This window comes from Anolis carolinensis, chromosome 1, assembly GCF_035594765.1.
Source record: "Anolis carolinensis isolate JA03-04 chromosome 1, rAnoCar3.1.pri, whole genome shotgun sequence".
Lineage (NCBI taxonomy): Eukaryota > Metazoa > Chordata > Lepidosauria > Squamata > Dactyloidae > Anolis > Anolis carolinensis.
This window is the reverse complement of record NC_085841.1, coordinates 263,557,822-263,563,821: the sequence shown is the minus strand read 5'-3', so window position 1 is coordinate 263,563,821 and position 6,000 is coordinate 263,557,822. Positions and strand designations below refer to the sequence as shown.

At 39.8% G+C, this 6,000-nt stretch overlaps 1 long non-coding RNA gene across 1 annotated transcript; it reads left to right on the top strand.

The window, feature by feature from the left end:
* Positions 1–521: 521 nt before the first annotated feature.
* On the top strand, positions 522–5,892 carry LOC134295358 (uncharacterized). Its single transcript, XR_010001903.1, has 2 exons — positions 522–674; positions 3,782–5,892. It is a non-coding gene; the product is annotated as an uncharacterized LOC134295358 (long non-coding RNA).
* The last annotated feature ends 108 nt before the right edge of the window (positions 5,893–6,000 follow it).

Genomic DNA, 6,000 nt, shown 5'->3' with positions numbered 1-6,000 from the left:
AAGAAAACCTTTAACTCTATGCTTCGACAATACAAGTAGTGCATTGCTGCACTGGGATGACTATTTGAATGTATTACACAAAATTGAAATTTAGGATGGAATTTGTAACTCTGATTAAATCATTATAACATTATTATTCAATGTAAATATGTATACTTAGCCTTCAAATTATTATCATAGCTACTATTAAATGTTAAAGAGTGCGTACATTTAGGGGGGAAGGGCACATTGTATTGTCAGAGTGAAATCCTGGAACCTCTCTGCAGCAGAGAATTGAACCCATAACACTCACAGAAGCATCTCATTATTGTATTGACACATTCAAATGCTTTACCGTGATTACATTTTTCAAGAAAAAATTCCCATCAAAACTATTTTAATTACCAGGAGGTGGATGTGGTACATATGACTTATATTGATTTAAAAGATTGGCAGGTCTCCTGACCTTAGCAGAAACAAGAGCAAGGATGTGTGTTTGTCTGATTTTGTTCCTATTTTCCAGAGTGTTGCATCAGCCTTCGTTTTGTTTCAGGTTGCATTAACAGCCTTGACTGTTCAGTGACAACCCTGACAGTTTGGAAGAAGAAAAGCCTTGGACAGGAGACAGGACTCTGTGACTTCCTCTGTGAAACCGAGGGCTCATTAATATGAGCACATTCCACTCTCCCCAACAGGTAAAGGGGATGAAATATACTATGAACAGCATCTTTTGAAAGGAGCTGGAAGGGGGTCTTTAAAAACTGTAATGGGAAGTGCTTGAACTTCTGGCTGCTCAATGTTGAGTCTGAGTGCAAGCTAGAGAGACAGGAAGGTAGTTTTCCTATACTAGGTATAGTTAGTCAAATTTAAAGGCTATGAGATTATTGTACTTTTTGTGCAAAATACCATTTTACTGTTTAGAGTTTTCCCATAATAAAGGAGATATCACCACCAGATGCATAGGAACACAGAAGTATAGTTGTAGATGTACATAAAAGTGTGTGAGTGAATATATGAAAGATTATAATTTTAGTGCCGTCAGATTCCAGTAACCGTGGAAGCCTTATCCAGTTTCAGTTACCTGTGCTCAGATGGGAAATTGTCTCTCTAGAAATTTGCTAGATCTTCTAGGCCATTATATAGTAAACCTCTGGTGGAAGTTACTATAGAGTTGTGTTAGAAGACACAGCAAATTCCTAGAGAGGATACTTTTCTAGAAATCTCTGAGTTCTCCAACACAACTCTATAGTAGGCCAGGACTGGATGTTATGTTATCTAATGGTCATAGCTACAATCTTGAATAACCATGGTCCAGTCAGGAAGATAAGTGATTTTACTGTATTTTATTTTCCTTGGACTGGATGGCCCTTGTGGTCTCTTCCAAATCTATGATTCTATTACTAAATTTTTCATCTGAGTATGTGTAAATTGATTAAAGCCATAATAATAGGTGGAGTCATAATTTCCAATGAAGACATTTTATAGAGAGTAATTTCTGAAAATGATTAAGCGTATGCAGATGGGACAATTGTTGTAGCCCGGCAAGCATCAGATGAGCTTTCTGAGTGCTCAGATAATTAAGAAGGGGCTGATGGGTTGCAACCTGTAATGTCTGAGGAGTCTATAAAAGATAGCAGTGGCCTGGAGAGAAAGGTTTTGGAATCTCCAGGCTGTTCCCAGGCAATGGGAGAAAGTGGCATCAGTTCCCATGAGAATAGGCCAGAGTGGCCTTCAGAAGAAAATGTGGGAGATGAAGGGTTTTCCAGATCAAGTCGCCGTGAAATTAGGAGGCAGCATGTAAACAAGGACAAACTTGTTTTTTCAGAGATAAAGAAAGAAAAAACAGGTGTGTGCAAAATGACGTCATGAGAGGGACTGAGGCCTTTTAAGTGGTTTCTGGGCTTCAAGGTGTTTAGTGAAAACAACATTGTAAAAGGGGACACAGCTCCCAGTTTTCTAGTCCTAAATTCCTGGATTTTAAGATTATTGGTTTGATTCTTGTTTATCACTTCTTGTTCTTGGAGGTTTTGCCTTTCTTGTGTTCCTGTTTTCATGTTTATGAATATAACTTTTGAACAGTATCTTGCTTGAGGTTTCTTTTGCTTTGTGTTAAGACTCTGTGGATTACTTTTCAATGCCTTGGTTCAAAGGCTGATGAACTCTTGATCTCATTGGGAATTACTTCTTGTACTTTTGCTGCTTCTTTTTTACTTGCCTTTTTCCTTTTATATTTATTACTAAACTTTTACTTATTGGATTATCTGAACATTGTGTGGTGTTGGTAAAAACATGTTCCAAGTGCAACAACAATAAACTTTTCAGTTTAAGGGGATCCTTCCTGAAACCGAGCAGGCAGCCATCAGGCACCCCTTTTCATTTCCTTCTAAATTCTGGGGATCAATTATACCTTTGCTTGGAAGTGAGAGTTTTCTTGACAACACCATAGCTGTGGTTTCTTAGGAACTGGAAATGTGGACCACCCATAAATCAGATCAATTGCTGGGGACTGGAAGCTGGTAGATTTGTACTAAGGATCCTTGAAGGACCTCTGTCAACATTGTTTTGCTTTAAGCAGGAAGCATCCCCTCCTCACAGTGCATCTGGTCCAGTGTCCCCATCTGATCTTTTTAGTTTGCGCTTAATATCCACTAATGTAAACTAGATGTGAGAGATGCTTGCTATGTTTGCTTTCACCTTCTTGTAAGCTTTATGCCTTTGCGGGTTTGGAAGACTGAGATTTCTTTTGTTGTAGTTAGGTTCACCAACAGCTAGTGCACTGCATGCCATGTTTTGTTGTGCAGCCGCTACTCTTTTCTTTCAATACACTTTGTGTCCCACTCCAAGAGTAAGGAAGCATGGATATGAAATGAACCCATAAATACAGTGGGCCCTTGCAATTTGGTTCCAGAACTCCCATGGATATTCAAATCTGTCCCATTATATATCATGCTGTAGGAAAATACTATCCATTATACGAAATGGTGAACAACTTAAATGAGTGCAGGAGATTTTCCTAACATTTTTAGTTGTAGTTAGTTGGACGCAGAACCCATGGATATGGAGGGCCAACTGTAAATAGTCTTCATGCCATATAGAGCTCCAATTGTTGAGTATTTGCCTGTACTTAAAAAGAAAAGAAGCAGTGCATCTGTTTGGGGGGAAAGAAACAGCCATATTTCATCAGCCTTGGACAGCCAGTAACTGCAAATCCAACAAAATGAGTTGGCTCGACAGCCAGTTTTGTTAATTACTGCAAGTGGAAGAGCATTGGAGTAATTAACCAGAATTATGGGAGGGTAGTTATCACTGATTGATGGGGAAATGTTGCTGAAAACGTTTCTACAATCAGTTGGGAGATGGAAGGGACTAGTAGTGGCATATGGTAAGATACATTACCATTGCAGCAGTAATGATACCTGAGACCATCTTATTGTCTGTCAGAGAAAAAAATCAGGCAGTGATTGTCCCCATTCTGAAACTTCTAATGCTTGACGGAAAGCAGGTAATTCTATAAAGCAGGTAATGCTGATAAATCACTATTGACATGAGTTCAGTTCTGCCCAGTGCAGCATCAATTCAACCAGCATTTAAGGCAATTTCTTTCTCTCTTAAGAGTTATGTCAGTATGGTGTTGAGTTGGCTCTTGATAGTGTCAAAAGGTTGCGTGTGGGTGCAGCGATTCCCCCTTCTATTCCTGCAATTCGCCTTCTCTCATTATTTCTCACACAAGAATATAAAGGGGGATGCTTCCTTTAAGAATTGTGCCATCACATGAATTTTCCCCAATTTTCTTGTATTGCAGTATCTTAAGAATTCAGCGGAACATTTAGAGATACAATATGCCACTACTTGCGGAGAAATAGGTTCCAAGACCACCCCCATGGATATCTGAAACTGCGGAAAATAGTAAACTCTTTTTGACTATACTTGGGCTGGAAGCATCCCATAGAATCCCCCTAGACGACCTAGAGAGTCCCACAAGCACTTCTTGGGAGTGGAGTTATATTTTTTTCGGCATGTGGGTAAGTGAAACCATGGATTTTGAATCAATTGATAAAGGAGTCCTTCTGTACAGCTTAGGCATACAAAGAAAAAGAACAAGCAAAGTAATCAAAGGAATATACATTCAATTTTCACTATCTCTGCAATGCCAGACATTTGTGGTACTGAAAGAAAAGTTCAGAGGATAGGGTCAGAATTTGGGGGGGGGGGGCAATATCCTCATTTTGCCAACTGTGGCTGCACCCCCACTAACATTACTGTGACAGGCTGGGAGATAATCAGTTGTAGTGTTATTTTGATATAGGTCATGGATCTCATGCCCTGAAGTTACAGGTTGCCTTTTCCCAGTGAAGGAATTATGAAGATTGACCAGAAACAGGGTGGGAACACCAGCTTAATACAGGCATGATTTCTCTAAGTGGGCAGATTTACTTCTTCTTCATGACTGTCAATGAAACTGGCCTCTTCACATTTCTAGTGATCACCGAGAGCATGGAACTGGATGACTGGGTGTGGGCAGCGGTAGGCTGCAAGGATTCCATCTTTTCAGCAGTGAATGTTCTTGCTGTTGTTCTAGCTTCAACTCACGTGAAAACAATTTTGACCAATCCCCCAAGTGTCACAAAGATCTAGAATGTTAACTGTATGCTATGCTAGATGAAATCAAAAAGTTATAAATTACGTTTGCTTTGCTCCCAACCACTTATTTATGTAAAGTTAGGGACCTAACTTTGGCGAACAGAGATTCAAAGTTTCTATATGCTGTGACAATGAATGGCTTAATTTAGTAAATAGTAGCTGTGCTGAACTAGATGGAAACTAATAGTGTTTCCCATTCTGTACTTCCAGTTGTTTTGGACTTTAGCTCCCAAAATCCCTGATCATTGGTTCAACCAGTTGAGGCTTCTGGGAATTAACGTTCAAAACATGTGAAAAAATAGTTTTTTGGGAATCACTGGTTTACTGTGATAGAGCTGAATCTTTTAAGAAAATATATCTTTTCACTTAGCTAACACTGTCCTGAAAATCTTTGTAGCTGATAAGAGGGGTAAACAAATCACCTTCAGATAGAGCTGAGGTTACCATGCTCAGGTCATCATATTTTGCTGGAAGGCCACCTCAGAGACTCTCAACACTATGACCAGTTTCCAGGTATTCATGGAGATGAAGGCCAACACCCTTGCTTGGGAACTAAACTATCTTAGTGACCGCGTCGTCCCCTATGAACCCACCCGGTCGCTGAGATCTTCTGGGGAGGCCCTCCTCTCGCTTCCTTCCTCCTCACAACTGCATTTGGTGGGGACGAGAGAGAGGGCCTTCTTGGCCGTGGCTCCCCGACTCTGGAACTCCCTCCTCAGGGAGATTAGGTTAGCTCCCTCTCTACCTTCCTTCAGGAAACAACTGAAGACTTGGATGTTTCAGCAGGCCTTTGGAGATAGAGTCATTAATTAATCAGCCCCAGAGGGTTTTTAATAATCTATCCCGTTTTTATTACGATTTTACCATTTATGTTTTAAATGCAATTTTTTATCCTGTATTTTTGTTTTAATTGATATATTGTATTACTGTTTTATCTTTTTATAGTGTGATTTGTATTATGTTGCCTATGTTTTGTTCTATGTTGTTTGGGCCTCTGCCCCATGTAAGCCGCCCCGAGTCCCCACGGGGAGATGGTGGCGGGATATAAAGTTTTATTTATTATTATTAAATTAGATGAAAGAAGGTAATGCAACTTGGGTCAGGGTAGCTGTGGACCATATTGTTATCTTGCACTGTATGACTCAAGGCAGAAACTGCTGTAAAGCGGGGGGAGCCTCTTGCCTCTTTGCCTGCTATATACTGTAGTCAGACACCACTCAGTGGTCATATAAGAGAAAAATAACAAAAGTAAAGATTTCACTTTTGAACGGATCCAGTGTATTATTTGCTCACATGGATGGACAAAATCCAATGATTATCTAAAACAAAGCTGACATATCTCCCTGTTCTATAGAAATATGTTTTTCAGTAAGCCTACTG